This window comes from Manacus candei, unplaced genomic scaffold, assembly GCF_025592945.1.
Source record: "Manacus candei isolate 608988 ecotype Guabito, Panama unplaced genomic scaffold, ASM2559294v1 h1tg000050l, whole genome shotgun sequence".
In the NCBI taxonomy this organism is placed as follows: domain Eukaryota; kingdom Metazoa; phylum Chordata; class Aves; order Passeriformes; family Pipridae; genus Manacus; species Manacus candei.
Genome location: NW_026138098.1, coordinates 14,060,781 through 14,076,904, shown reverse-complemented (window position 1 = coordinate 14,076,904; position 16,124 = coordinate 14,060,781). Strand labels below are relative to the sequence as shown.

At 50.6% G+C, this 16,124-nt stretch overlaps 1 long non-coding RNA gene across 1 annotated transcript; it reads left to right on the top strand.

Moving 5' to 3' along the window:
- The first annotated feature begins 1,512 nt into the window (after positions 1-1,512).
- On the top strand, positions 1,513-3,515 carry LOC127476756 (uncharacterized). Its single transcript, XR_007906720.1, has 3 exons — positions 1,513-1,800; positions 2,675-2,842; positions 3,394-3,515. It is a non-coding gene; the product is annotated as an uncharacterized LOC127476756 (long non-coding RNA).
- The last annotated feature ends 12,609 nt before the right edge of the window (positions 3,516-16,124 follow it).

Sequence of the window (16,124 nt, the reverse complement as noted above, 5' to 3'; positions counted from 1 at the left end):
AATGGCAGTTTTCATGTTTTCAGCCAAATTAAAAAGTCTTACTTTCCCCAGCCCCCAAAAGTTTAATCTCAGATTTAATGAAACATTTAATTTGAAGCAATATATCTTAATTTGTGGGGAAGCAATTTATTGAATTAAAGTAAATAAAGTAATAAATTATTTATTGTTCTTTAATTTTGAATTTTTCAGCAGAGCGATCAGCTGAATTCAAAGCAAAAGAAATGTCTGAGCCCCCATTTACCTTCATCTGCAAGGAGAATATTTGATGCCTCTTTCAACTGTGTGGGACAGGAGAAGGTCTTGGAGAGAGGCTTTTCTAGGAGGGAATCAGACTTCTGGCACTCAGCTACTTTTGCAGCCACAAAGGTACATTTCCATACTGCTTTGCATGCCTGTGAGTATCAGTGCAGGAGAGGCACAAAGGTGCTGCAGCTCATACTGCAGGCAGTGTCCAGGCCAGCCCAAGGTGGGCAGATGTTTTCATCCACGGGAATCTAACTTGGAGACTTTTCTGTGCCCCGAAGGACAGTGTGGGGCTTAGGATCCAAAAGTGGATTTGCTTCACGTTTACTTTAAAATGGGAAAGCAGAGCAGGCCTTTCAAGTTTTCATATCCCAATTGCAAATTACATATCCAATACCTGCACCCCAGCCAACTGCTGCTGAGTCCCAGCCTGGAGCTGTGCTGCCTCTGCCGAGGGAGAAAATCCAGATTTTCATGGAGAGGACTGGGTAGCACAGGAGGGATAGGAGCCACACCTCACTTACACACTTTCTGCCCTCAACCAGCTTCCAAAGTAAAATATGGACCCAAATACTGCCTTTCCCCAGACACTTCTGAGCTGCATCCCTCCTGATCCAGCATTTCCAGAACCCATGTAGGATCCTACTGATGGAGTAGGAAGCCAGGGTTGAGGTGCACAAATGACCCTAAGGAAGCAAACAAGCCAGACTCTGAAGCTTCCCCAGCAGTCAAGGGGATAAGGTGGCCCTGAGACCAGTCAGCTCCATGGTCATGGAGCCTGGGGCCAGCACTGCCATTTCCAGAGAGCTAGACTGGACAGCTCCCTCCCCTGTTTGCTCAAGCACTTCCAATTAAACCCAATGGAATTCAATCTCTTACTCTTAATAAACTTCCCTGTTTCCTTGCCAACTCCCCTCCGGACACTAAGACGCTATTACTCCAAACACAACAGGAAAGGGCTATTTTTTTCTGCAAACTTTCTGACTGAAGAGGCAAGCATGATCCCCCCTAGCAGGATCCAAGCCATTAGGATCCATGAAAATTAACTGCAAATAAACATTTAGGGAGGGGAGGGAGGTAACGGGGCTGCTGAACGACAGCAGAAGGATTATGCACACGCTTCCCAAGGCAGGCAACACCTGCAGTTGCTGACTGGTGTGCACCTGCATGTGGGACCCAATATGGAATTTCCGAACTTATGTTCTGCTGTGAGCACATAGATCTCCAAGGATGCTTCCCCTTTATTTTCACACCACTGCAAGTCCCTTCTCATGCATCCCAGGCATGCAGTTCTGGGGGCGGGGAAGATCTAACAGCCCCTTCCTTGTCACTGTCACCACTTAGTACAGTGTGCACATGCAAGGGAGCTCTACAGCCCCCCTCCTCCAGCCTAGAGTCCTCATCCCCACATGCTACATCTCCATTGCACAGACCCAGAAGATTAATGCAGCCATCTCCCCTTTCCCAAAGCCCTGGTCGCAGCTTTGCAAGGCAGGAGCCTCCTTCTCCGCTCTCCTCTCCCTGACAGATGCCTCAGAGCCCGGGGCCGCAGTTAAGGTGACAAGATTCAGCAATTCTTTATGAACATTTCATTCCCGCTCGCTACACGACGTAAATTAGATGGTGTGTTACATTCGGGCAAGAAGCACGATATGTCACTGTGGCGCCGGCCCATTGGATGGAGAGGCTAATCCTGCCGTGAATTTCATTACTGCTTTTATGCCGTCGGAATTAGCTCAGTGACAGTGAGCCTGATTGTCTTTCACTAGGGGTTTGCCAGGGCGCAGGAAGGCTTCCTCCCTGATGGGAGCACTACCGAGTGACCCCACTCTGTGGCCACTCATTGTGCCTTCACTGAGGCAGGGAGGGAGTGGTGTCCAGCCCATGGGGAGCTCTGATATCCCTCCTCCCCAGTGCTCACATAAATGAGATTGAAGGATCCCCTTGCACAGGTGGGTGGCCAGGATGGTGATAACCCTCCTCCCTGTAACAGGAAAGCATTGTATCCCTTCCCCTCAACTTTACATGCACATGGGCAGTTGTCCTGAGGATGTTCTTGCTATGGTGGATTCCTCATTCTCCCAGCACTCACATGTCAGGTACCAGCACTCGAAAGCCTGGAGCCTGAGAACCAGGGACAGACTGTGATCTATGCTGCAGCTGGGCCAAGCTCAGGTCTTGTATCAGTGTCTGCACTTTTAGGTTTCATGGCCTTGCCCAGCATAAGAGGAGATGAATGAGATGCACAGAGCCATTTCCATGACTGCCCTTAGGGTGCTGATGCTCAGATCCGTTTAGCCAAGTTTCCTCCTGAAGCACCCTCATGAAGAATATCAGCAGCATGGGTGACTCAGCAGCTGCTGACTTTAGGGAATGAAGCTGGACAACTTGAACCCATCCTGTGTCTATCCCTACATCTCTCCTGTTATAGAGCTGCTACTAATCAGGGAGCAAAGCCAGGAACACACAAAAAACCATCTCCAAACAGCCAGCACTTACCTAGGTGATGTCGCTAAAAGGTCAGACACCAAAAGGGTGGCTCCCAGTAAGAAGTGGCAGAAAGAAATCTGGGAACCTGGAGAACCCAAGTGAAACAAAGGTAAGGCTGGCTTCATGCACATGCTGTATCCACTTAGCAAGTTATACTTTCCCCAGTGAAACAATCTCAGAAGCATGCCATAAGCTGTCCCCTGATGCCACCCCCAGGCCCAGCCATCAGGAGTTCCCTGAACCCCAGCACCCACATTTCATAGACAGCATGGCTTTACTTCTCCAAACTAGCTTCTGGAAATCCTTTCTCTCTCCTCAGAAAGGCCCATGATAGCCTCAGCTCACTCCTCTCCATTTTTCTGTCCTCTCCCATCCACTCTGCCCACCCCTGTTTTGCATCAAGCTACCTTGCTACCTCTCTCCCAAGATTAGATTGAGAGCAAACCAGCAAACCCCCACGTGCAGACCCATGCCTGACCACATCTTACTGAAGCACTTGACTTTTCTCCTGGTACCTCTGAGCGCTGCTGCCATTTACAAGGTTTAAATGTCAGTGTGATGCCCTCCAGGGGTCCAGAGGATTGAGCTGCAAAACACTTGAAGGTTGCAGATGACATTGCTGATGGTTGTCAGGCTGATCCAATTGGTTCTGCAACCCAGCACAGGTTCAGAAACTGAATTGTGGGAAGATGGACAGCTAAACAAATTGATCATCACTGCCAATCATCCCAGTGCATCCCTGAAGTTCAGGTTGTGTGGTTCTGCACAGTTCCAGCCTCAAACTCTCCTCCAGTGGTGAGTGCAGCCTCTGGAAATTGCAGAGGAGGCTTCAAAGCCAAAGAACCATCAGGAAAAAAAAACTCTAATGACATTCCAGTGCTCTGTGCTACCAGACAGGCCTCACCCCTCCTGCTTTCCTTCTGGCTGTCCCAGTGTCTCATCTCAGGGCAGCTTTTGGTGATCCAGTTTTCAAAGGACTGATGCAGGAACTTTAGAACATCCCCTGGGGGACTGAAGGAGCCCTCCTGGGCTGGGTGCTGTACAAACATGGCATGAGGAAAAAAACCACTTTCCCCTAAGCAGGAAAACTGGTATCTGTAACTGGCAAAGGAGCACATTGCATTTACTGGAAGTCAAATCCACCTGGCTGGGGTGTTACCAAAGGCCAGCTTAGATCTAAAACCCATCCATAGGGGTGAATCTGAGAGCAGTAATGGTCCAACTGTGTAGCACAATCTGGATATGTGGAGAGAGCCAATGATTCTGGTGATACTGATACGTGTAGCTCTGCTTCATACTCTTGGTCCCCTCCTCCCTCTCTCAGGACAAGAGGATGAGAGGATGCACAGCTTTAATGTGCATCTATTAGTCAAAGTGCTGTCCTCTTAGGTAAGCACTTTGGGAAGCCTGCTTAGTCCCTCACAGTAATACTCCATTAGGCCTTCACTCTAATTAGTGGGAGGAGTGAGAGGGGACGGGGAAGAGTGGGAGGAAGTTAACACACCGATTTGGGATGATGAACTACACAAGAGATTTGTCAAAGACAGGAAAAAGAACAAGAGCAGTCAAACCTCAAATGTTTGCAGGACAAGTGCCTGAAGGTACAAAGGAACCAGGTTTAGTAGAAAAGGGTCCCTAGCTATCCCCAAAGAAGGGGACAGGATGCAGCCTTTCCCCTGGCATTTGGGATTTGGAGGCAGGCAGTACCCAGAGCTTGGATGGGGATGGCAACCTACTACCAGCAGTTCTGTGGGTTTGTGTTGTTGGTTTAATTGGGATGAAAAAAAGTAAAATATTAAAATGAGGAGAGACTCTGATATTGTGTCCATAGCCTTCTTGACAGAGACTTCCTCTTCTCTGTCACCAAGTCAAATACAAACATGCCCACAAAGAGCAGGGCCAAGGCAGGGGAGCTCAGTGGCCAGAGGAAATCACAATGGCTTTGTGGCATGCCACGAGAGGTGGCACTTGAACCTCAGAAGACAGAGGGGGCCCTATTTCTGGAGATCACTGGAGTACCACTGTCAGAGCAATGCCAGTCACTGTTCTTCACAGCTTGGGAGTCCTCTCTGAACCTGGAGGTACTCAAACCTGGAAGAAACTTAGCTGTGATAGGGGACAGGCTCTAATTAGGTCCAGCAGGAATAAGTCACTGGAGAAAGAAACTGTTTGGGCACCATATCACATGACTGTCCCTCAGCCCAGCTCTGTCACCGGCTCACAAAGTGCCCCAGCGACAGCAGCAAGTGCAGGAGAGCTGGGTCACGTCCAGCCCCCAGCCCAAAACCTGGACCAGCCCCACTAGCACTCTGAGCATCACTTCCCTCCCCTTCAAACCTCTCCTCTTTCACTGTGCCAATTGCCCAGGCTTTAGGCAGAGCTGTTTCATACACAGCTCTCCCAGCAGCCAAGAGCAGTCTCGGCTGGATTTGCCCCAGACGCAAGGAAACCTCGGACAGATAATTCATTGTGCAGCCCACTGCAGCAGAGACAAGGCCAGAAGCTGTACAGAGCAAAAATAAAAAAGTCACTGGGACTCTCCATATCATATATATATCAGCCAGCAACAGCTCCATTGGGAACAAAGGTATTCAAGCATTGGAAAGAGAGTGCTTAGCAGTAAAATAGGTCCTGGAAGCCCTCGGGCACTATTTACTGGGGAATGAATCTACCTTGGTGACTGATTGCAGCCTTTTAACCTGGATAAATCAGATGACAGATAAGAGCGTCTCCCAGGTAGCCCTGCCGGCAGGTACCTCCATTACAGCCCCATCCATTTCAGCCAGCTCTGTCACCCACCAGGGGACATGTTCCCCACTGTGTGAGGTGAGCCCTGTGGGGGGATCAGTGGGCACAGGTTTCTACTAGTTTTTGTAGCACCTCTGCTCTTCTCTTTATGTCAGGGTAGGCAAGGGAGCTTTTTCCAGCTGGAGAGGCCACCAAAGCAGCTGCAATGCTGAGGACTCATTGCTGCCTGGTTCTGAAATCCCAAAGCATCCCATATCCAAGACCACTGCGGGAGGTGGGGAAAGGGCATGCAGTGGATCCCAGCATGGGTTTCTGGGGTACACAAGCCCAGCATACTTCTCTCATCTGCAGAGGGCACTTTCCAGACTGCTTGCAGCAGGACTCACTGCAGTTTCTCAATCACCCTATATCACACCTGAGAGATGGCAGGGACAGAGCCACCTCCAAAGCCACCTATACTGAAGGGACAACCACCAGCTGGGAAAGAGGCTTGATTTATATAAGGACACTTACAAGCTGTGAGTGCTCCCAGGCAGGAGCGAACAGGCAGCCTGCCCCAGCCTTTCATTTTGAGATGCCCTGTCTGCCACCCCAAAGTGCATATTAACCAGGATGCAAGTGTCTGTAATATGCAGCTGCCCTGCTTATCCTGTCCCAGAGACAGGCTGCAAGGACCGAGTCTTCCATCTCCCCGTGTGGCTCTCCAGCAAAGCAGTCAGGAGCTGTGGCAATGCTGCACAGCACAGCAGTGCCATGAACGTAGCAGCCCCTGGCCTTGTGCTTTCAGGCTCAGAGCTGGTTTTTCGTGCACCATCCTGGCACCACCAGGTCAGTCATGGCCCATTGAGGAATTGTCACAGGTTAGCAGCAACGTGATTTGCCTGTGCAGTCTGTCACCCCTTCTGCACAGCAAGAAACCTGTAGCACAAATTAGGATGTTGCCAAACCTTTGTTTTCTTGCCTGCTTTTCCCCTTTGAGCACTCAGAACTTGCAAGCACAGAAGACAACACATATCCACATATCCACAATTTCAGTTGCTGCAAAGTCTAGGCACCATCCTGTCCCATTTTTGCTCCTAATGCCTTTTATTGCTGCTTCAGACAGCCTTTGGAGGACCCCAGTAACTCAACACTCACCCTGCAGCTCTCCTGACACAGCAAGGAGTGCTGGTCAGGAACACTGTCATTTCAACAGCCGCTGGAGCAATTAGTACTCAATGCATCTCTTTATCTTGCAAAAAGAACCAGTCCCTTCCACACTGCTGCTTGCCTACAGGCCCCTTTCTGTGGCAGAGCAGGCACAAATCCTGTCTCCTTCTGTCCCTTTCTTTATAGATTTAAGGGAGAAAACAAGAAGCACAAACAGGTGTTCTTGCATCTTACAACCTAGTCCTGTGCTCTGCCACTCTCTCCAGCAGAGCTCCCACCCAGGGCCAGCTGCTGATATTCAAGAGAATTAATTATCCACCTGAGATAATAACCCAAACCAAAGCACTTGGTTGAGAGGAGTTAAAGGAATCGTGCTTGTCTCTAGTATGGAGCCTGGGGTTAGAGAACCTCACAGTACTCCAAGTCACCTCTCTTGCCAAGCAAGAGAGGTCTGAAAACTTTGGAGGCAGAGAATAAATGTGGGGAAGACGTGAGGGAATTGAACTTTGTCTTTGCACGTCGGATCAGCATGGTCTGGAAAGGGCAAAATTGTTCCTGGTTTTCTGTGCCTTGGCATGGCAGTTTCTGGAGTGAGAATGGGAAACAAAAGCAAACCGACATCTCTTGTTTGAGTCCCTGCATACGGGAGTGCTTCTCTCCATGTCATCCCCATGCCAGTTGGGTGCCAGCTTCAGCCAGAGGCATGCAGAGCAGGCACGGCGTGTTTGCTGGGGTTGGATGCAGAGCAGGGCATGTAGTACAGAGCACAGTGGAGCCCCAGTTACACCAAAACATGCACAGTGATGCTCAGTCTGCCAGGAATCACCAAAATCGGTCATGAACCCTTTCTGGCTGATTTAAACTCATCAGGCGGCAACTCTGGAGCTGCCGAAATGAGCAGGAACCTCTGGTCAGGGTTATTCCCTAAGAGCCTACAAAAGGGGTTTCTCCTCTGCAGTAACTGTAAATGACACAGGCAGTGCTGGGACTCAAAAGAGGATGGGTCTAATCCTGCAAGTTGCTTAGCAGAAGGAAAATCCAGTCAATTCCCTGCAACAGTGCTGCTTCGTGTAGCAGTTTGGATCAGGTACCTGATCCCTATGGGAATTGCTCGGGTTTTTTGGTGATAGGGTTGTTTTCAGCCAGATTGCTTCCCTGATCTGGCCTCCATACATCCTCAGGGACAGCAGACCTGAACGGGGTTAGACAAACAGCTTGGCTGAGCAGCGGGGGGTGAGGGTGCCCTGGGGCAGGATTAATCCCAGCTTGACACATTTCCCACACACCAGAGCATTTGAGCTGAGATGGAGATGCTCCAGGGAGCCAAGCAGGGGCTGGTAGGCTTCAGGGACCAAGACTCCTCCTCTACCCAGCCACACAAACTGCAGTGTGTCCCTGCCCCGCTCCAGGTGCATGATGCAGATGGGACAAGGAGCCAGCTACTGCCTGTCTATTCAGCCAGGTCTGTCAGTCCAGTCAGGTTCAAGATATCCAGGATGGTCAAAGAGAGATGAAAGTGTATGTGTGAGGACTGGAGAGCAGCGGGGATCCACCCAGAGGCTGACCTCCTTCTCCATCAGAGATCACACCCTGGAAGCCATATTCAGCCATCATTAGTATGCAAAGACTGTGATCCGAGAAAGGGGGAGAGAGAAAGGGAGAGGGAGGGAGGGAGGGGGGAGAGAGGGAAGGGAGAGAGAAAGAGAGAAAAAGCCAGTTGTTTTATTCATGGCTGGTGATATTATAGACTGAGTGAAAATCACATTATCGTAATGGGAAAGTTAGAGTTGCCGTGATGATGCCCTGAAGCTTGTGTGCTGATTGGGGTGTGATTGCTATCTGTATTTATATGTAGAAAGCAAAGTTCACTGCCAGTTCAAGATGGTGGAGCCTGCTTCTTCATGCTACATAATTCTTCAGTAGGGAGAAACTAAGAGCAGCCGGGGCTTCTGAGCAGGCATGGGGGCTCCCGTAGTGTGGGGCCGTGGGCAGAGATGGTTTGTGCTGCCCACCTGACTCCCAGCACAGCACGGGCTGCTGGGCTGGGAGCGGGGTGGGGGCAGTGGGTGTGAGTGGGATGGGGGCAGTGGATGTGAGCACCTGGGTGTGTTTGCATGTGAGTCAGTCTCACAGCCCTGGTTGTTGGTGATGCTAGGGGAAACTGGGCCGCAGTTCCAGTTTCGAGGATACATCATGATGGAGGGCACAGAGCAGCAAGAGGAGGGGATCAGTGTAAATGTTGCAATGCTGTTTGCAGACTGCAAGGACTTTGGGAGTGTGAGTTATTGATGCCTGCTGGTATTTTCTCTTAGGTGGAATGTGACAACCTATGGACTCCGTCTCATCCGTTAGCCAACTTTCCCCCTCAGCTCCCAAAGTCTTCTTGAGGGAAGGTGCAACCTTGGACCTTCCTACTCCAAACTCCAGCTTTAGCTGCTAAGACTGGGATGGTGCTGGGCTTCTATGCAGCAGCAGGTGGTGGGAAATGTAGGTGAATCCCTTCAAAATAAATCCACCCACAGAAAAGGCTAATGCTTAAGGAACTCTTAAACTTCCAACCTCACTCTTTTTCTGCCAGCCCTGGCACTCATGTCTGGCTGCTGAAGGTCCTATCCCGCACCCTGCCCCAGGCATCCCAGGGAACCTGTAAGCCCACAAGTAGGCTCCAATCCAGGAGCTGCTATGCTTCATATACCAGCACTTGGGATACTTCCTGCGGGATGAGGACATGCCACAGTCACTGGCTCCCCCAGGCAGTCACACAGAGGAGATCCACAGGTGGAAAGCTGCTGCTCTGCTTGGGACTCAAGCAAGTGCCCTGATGCTGCAGCACAAGGGGACTTCCACTCACCAGTTTATGTTTTTACATCCCAAAGTGGCACACATTAAAAAGACAGACCATGAACTGTGCATCTGTCAGCAGTAATGCTGAGGTTATACTGGCATCCTGGTGTCCATGCTGTCTCCTCCCAAGGACATACCTTTCAGCAGGCTCTTGCATCTGCAGAGATATGTTGGCATTCAAGGGGTGCATTTACCTTCCATTTTTGGGTACAGTTTCAGAGAATAATAAAAATTAAAGTTTGAGGAAAACAGAGGGTGAGTTATTAAACCACAGAAGAGGAAAATAAAAATAGCCAGTGTTGCAGAGGGAAAGTGAGGCAGATATTTGAGAAGTCAGAAGAGCAGAGGCTAAATCCTGTTCTTTATTTGTTTGCTTTCAGTAGGCTTTATAGCAAGCCACTAAATGTGCTCCATTCCCCCTGGAGAGCCTTCTCCTTAGTCAGCTCAGTCATGTGCCTCCCAGCTTGCTGTTGCATTTCCCTTTCAACCCCCCATGAGGACCTGCAGCACTGTGATGGGAATTTCTTGTGCCTCTCCTGACTCCTCACCCTTTGCCGTGCTATACAGTTGTTTGTAAACATACCTCAGGTGTATGAAATGCTCTTCCACCCACATTTTGCATTGATGCAAATGGCACAAGGTGCAGGGCCTCGAACAGTGTCCCCCAGATCTGCTGTCACAGTTGGAGCAAGACACAGCCTGGGAAGAGACAGGCAAAGGCTAGATTGTACCCAGCCTATGTAGAGAGCTGCTGCAGAGTAGAGAGACTGAGGGATGAGGTTGCTCCACAGGGACTGCTCAGCCCAAGGTCAGAGGGAAGGACAAGTTTTCCACTCCAGGCAGAGTTCAGACCTGGCCCTTCCATGAAAAGTGGTGGCAGAGCCAGCTCCTGGGTGCCAAACCCCCCGTGCCCTCAATGCACCAGATGGATACTCATGTTCCCGAAAGAGCAGCCATTACCTCTCCCGCCTCCCTCCCACTGAGGGAGTCAAATGTGGCTCCAAAATGTGCCATGCTGCAGAGCAGAAACTGCCTGTGACCCCACCTGTCCCCTCCACCAGCCGTCACAGTGTGGCTGCCAGCCAGGACGCCCTGTGTATCAGACACAGGGTAGGCTGGGACCAAAGAACACTAAGCTGGGACGGGTAGGAGGCAGCAAGGGGCTGCCTGGATACACTCAGAAATGGGAGAGCCTGAAGGCTGCTGGCTGGGCTTGAAGGCAGGAGGAGATGTGGCTGCAGGGCACCGTGGAACTGGGGACAGAGACAGCAGAGGCAGAGTGAAGGTCAGGCCATGAGCACAGGCAGCTAGGGAGCATCCCTGGGAGAAAATGCAGCCTGGGATACCTCATGATGCCCATGCTGACAGCCAGTGGGAACTGCCTAAATAGCTGCTCATGAGCTGCAGCATCAGGTCCCCATGTCCCAGCTCCCCATCCCTGGGCATGGCAGCACCAGCCATGCCTGGGGCTGGCTCCAGGCTGACCTCTCTCCCATTTCCCAGCTGCAGGAGAGGCTGTGCAAGGGGTACAAGGGGAGAGGGACTGCTTTGAGCTGCCTTTGTGCCATGCAGGCTCTGCCATGGCCAACAGCCAGAGACCACAGACCACCCACCTCCTTCCTCAGGAGCCTGTGTACAGGCATTTGGGTGAACACATGTGGGGCAAACACATGTTCCCTGCACACATGCACTTGTCAGCAGGGAGAACAAGCACACACACATGCATGCAAGAAGCAGGATCCTAAGCTCCAAAAATGTCATTTGCCAGCACTTAAGACAAGGCATCCCTACTCATCACTGTTGCTGGTGCGTGCAAGCAAATAAAGAAAATGACATCTCACAGACAGACATCAGCAAACACCTACATGAAGCTCGAAATCTCCTCCCACCAAACACACACACAGGGCTCTGTCGCACACAGGACTACACTGTCGTCCCAACACACCCACGTGGGATCATTGCAGCCTGTGCCCACTGCTACACAAACATCTCAGCCCAAACCTATGTGGGGTTTGCTCTGCGTACAGAGGTATCACCCAAGCACTCAGGCATTCCCAACCCATGTGTGAACAGGTAGTGGGAGCCTGGCAGACCCAGGCTGTGCACCCAGCAGTGACCAAAGAGTTATAAACGTCTGGATATTCCCATATGCACGTGGATGTGCACACACACACACACAGATGTTTTGTTACCACAGCTGCCTGGGCAAGGACACTCGTGGCTCCCTGCTTCCCATGGCACTGCCTCTCTTCTCTCCCTATCTTATCTGTTTTTCACAGTTTAACCAGAATCAGCAACTTCTGTCACCTGCTGCTACCTGGCATGTCCCTTCCCACGCTGGCTAAATCTGTTTGAACCCACAGATGTGTGATTAAACACGGCGAGCGTTAGTAGCGAAGCACTGCTGCGTGCTCCCCGTATGGCTGATGAGTGTGCAGCTGGAGCAGAGCTCCCTGGGGTACCCTGCTGCTCGCTCAACACGCGCCAGGTCGGGGGGAGGAAGGTGTCAACATGGCAGGGAGGGTATTTAAGCATTAAGCCATTTCTTTTCCCTGCAAGGATCCAGAAACTGCAGCTTTTCCTGCCTAGGTATGTCTGGCTGAGCCTTTGACGAGGAGATTGGAAAGGCTTTCTTTGTAGGAGAGCAGCAGAGAAGAGGGAAGGGATGAATGTGAAGGGAGAGGAGAAAACTGTACAAAATACCAGAGGGAGTTGCTATGTCTTCTCCCAGCTCTGTCACAAAAAATTCAAGGGGCTTCCAGGGGAGCCAAACAGCAGGGTACGTGGGGGTGCCACACAAGAAGCTTGACTCTATACCTTACTGCCAGGTGATGATGGTGGGACCAGACAATAACATAACCAGCCCGTATGTTTCTGAAGGGGAAACTTTGCTCCACAGGCTCCAGCAAGTAGGCCACCCTCTAGCTTCTCTAAGCACGTGTTCCCTGGATCCTGGGGGGGGGTTGGCTTCCAGAGGACTCCCCTGGCTTATGTAGCCTATCAACCAGGAGCAGTCAGGCTGGCACACACGTGACCTGTGCTGCAAGGGAAAGAGAAAGTCGAAGGGAAAGGTGCCTTGATCCAAAGCACTAGAAAAAAGTCTGTTGGTGACTTACCCAAACAGAGCAAATCATGAGCTCAGTGCAGGGCACCTGGTCCCTGTTCCAATCTCATCATTGTAAAGCATTTTGGGTCAGGTTTCAGATGCATCAAGAGGCATCTGAGGATAGATCCCAGAGGAAAAGAACAGAAATGTTTCACATTTGTCTCAAATAAATAACAACTCGGGTTTCTTGCAAGGCTGATCCAGGGTGCAGAAACACAGAGACGCACTTGGGTAATGCAGTAAAAACCTCTCAGAGCACAGGACTGATCCGCTGTGTTCTCACTGGTCCCTGCCAGGGTCCCTACCAGGGTCCCTGCCACCAGACCCTACCTAGCTCCTCCACCACCCTCCCTAACTGGGCACAGCATCAGGGCAGCCTCCCAGTGGGACAGGGACCCCTCTCGGTTCAGGATGCTGTCTGGCTCATTCCTGATGGGAGTGACATGTGGCTTGTCTTCAGCATGTCAGCCACTATTGCCCACAGTGGCCCCAGGGGTGTGAAGGGGGACTTAGTATGGACACACCACTCTGGGGTGTGCTCCCTTGTCATTTTCCTGCTGAAACCAGGGTTTGCCCTGGAAAGGGGAGACAGCTGGAAAAACACTGTGGGGCTGAGGAACAGCGTGGGACAGAGCAGCCTGCCAGGCTGGGGAGATAGCAGTGCTCCTCACTTCCAAGGGCTGTGGACGCTGGGTCTTGCTGCCTCTCTTATTACTTCTCCCAGCTCCATCTTTCCCTGGAGGACCTTTCAAGACACCCGTGCACAGCATGAGCCCATCTGCTCCAATCACTGCAGCTGCCGACTCTTCACTCCTCTCCCTCTTGCTTATTTCCCTGCAAAGAGCCATTATTTCTCCTATCCTCACCTCTCCCCACTGGGTATCTTCTAGCAACCTGCATCTAACCCCTGCCTCTCTGCTCCCCTCTCTGCTCTGCTTGCTCCAGTTCTTGCTGGCCTCACCACCAGTCTCCTGTGTCACCGTGTCCTAATTTAATGGGGACCAGACTGGGTGCAATGCTCCTCTTCAAGCAGGTCCCACACTATGAAAATGCTGAGGTGGCTGTTCTGCTACACACAAACTAATGCAGAAAGGGCAACCAGAAAGCCTGTAAAACCATGGAGCATCATTCCTGGGGAATTAGTACCGATACAAATTGACACTGTGCTCTGCAGCTGGTTTCCTCTGTGCAATGCCTTGTGCCAACAATTACTGCAGACAGGAAGAGGAAGATAAACGGATGAATGGGTGGTTCACGGAAGATCTACGGATGGAGGGATGGATGAAGGACAGCCCAGATGGGTGGTGGGTCCAGTCAAGGTTCCGGTCTAAATTCCCAAATTCCTTATATTATTAATTTACTTTCCCATCTGCTGTAGTGAAATCAAACACCCCAAACTTTTCCTTATTCCACAGTTTTCCCACTTTCTGACATCAATTTGATGCCATTCTGTTGGTGCTTTGCTCGCCAATCCCTTTCTCTATGGCATGGATTGCTGTAGTGAGGTAGCCAGGATCAGCATCCTTCCCACAAGTGCATTGTCCCCTCAAGGCCAGAAACAGGATATTCCTGAGTCTGTATTTTCCCCTGTCTCACCTGTGTCACTGTGTAGTCTGATCAGCCATTGAGACCTCTGCACTGATCATCTGCATCCCAGAATTACACTCCTATCCTTGTTCAAGGATAGGTTGAATGAGGCCTTGAGCAACCTGGTCTAGTGGGTGGCATCCGTGCCCTTGGCACAGGAACAGGAACTAGATGACCTTTAAGGTCCCTTCCAACCCAAGTCATTCCATGGTTCTATGAAACAGGTATGAACAATAAGGACTCAGGGAAACAGAGAAGACTGCTAGTCCCTGTCTCCCCCAAACACCGTGTGATTTGCACACTATCAGAAAAGTCTGTAGACTTCTGTGGTGTGAAGATAATTTTTCTGTACTGGTCAGCAGCACAGCTGTGTCCCAGGGACACAGATCATGGGCACAAGACAGCAACAGTCTCCCTCTTTACTAGGTTTCAACTCCTTGGCTCTCTACATCTCTGCTGCTTGCTGTGGGAACCAAGCTGGTTAGAGGGCACGCAGAGATCCTGAAAGGGTGGTGTTTTGCATTCTGTGAGTGGTTTTGGGGCAAGGAACAAGGTGTTATTTGGACAAAGTCGGTGGAGTCATAGCCTTATTTCCTTGTGAGATGAGAGGTAACATAGCTGGTGACACTAATGACTTAGCAGGGAAGGTCAAAGGATAATGCTGCTCCTGAGCTCTGCACATCTGCAGCAAATGATGATGGAACTAGGTGAAATTTTGGACAAAACATTTCTTAAAACAGACCATGCCCCCTGGAGAAACTTTTCGCTTCAGTAGAAGTGCCCTTCTCATTTATTTGTTCATAATTCTGCAAAGCCCTTGTGTCCAGTTTGGGTCTCCACAAGGCAAAATAAACAACAACAACAAAAAAAGACAACCAGGGGTTTGTTCTGATTTTTGGAAAGCCCAGCATATTTTATAAAATCTGGCTTTGAAAACCGATTTTGGAAGAGAGGGAGGATGGGTTGCTTTCAGCCACTCATCCATAAGGAAAGAAAAAAAAAGGAGAAAAAGTGAAGCCATTGGCAGTTGAACACAAACTCGGAGAGGCAGAAGGAAAATGTCAGTGCTATGTCACAACTCTAGCTGGTACAAGACAGCTCTTAAACAGAGATGTGAAAGGGCTGTTTGGGATCATGTACCTTCCATTCCATAAATTACAGCTGAGTAGAGGGGGGTAGAGCAATGCTGGGCTGGTCAGTGGTTTTGGGAAGACGTCCCAGATGGTTTCTATTTCATCCAAAGTGGGTCACCTGCCTCTGCTCCTGTTCCGTCTTGATTTCAGAGTTGGCATCCTCTAGCAAAAGTCTTTTGGTGGTGGTGGGCACATAACTGTGGCCCTTTGGTCCTGCCCCAAACCTGTTTTGAGCTCTCCCCCTTGCCTTTCTGAGCCCTTCCTCCTCAGGACCCATTTGTGGGGTGGGTACAACCAGGGAGATGAAGACAGCTGCCTCCCTTTCCCCCATTGCTCAGGATCCCACGGCATTGACTCCTTGTGAACCAAACAAGCACTGGCACGATGCAGCCTGGCAGGCTGTCCTGAGGGCTGTAAATCATGCCTGCACATTCCTCCAGTGGCGTCTCACTTCAGACACATTCCCCCCCCCAAAAGTATAGCAAGCCTGCACCCCTCCACCACCTCCCCACTCCTGCCCAGCCAAGCTCCAGCAGCCCCCACCCTAGGGAACAACACTCAGCCCCTCCTTGTAATTTTTGAGCATGAAGAAGCATTAAATTGTAATCTACCTCCTTGGCACTCTTTTTCCTTCCCTCCTTGTTCTCCTTCATCCCCAGTCTCCTCGTCCTTCTGGGTCCATAAATCTTAATTTTGTCTGTGACTTGGATTTTCATTCCCCTTCTCTCTTGCTCTCTTTCTGTCTTGATCTTTCTTTTTTTCACGATGTTAATTAATCATGTTTAGGCCTGGTCCCAGCTGTTACCATGAGGAGAGTCCTTTGC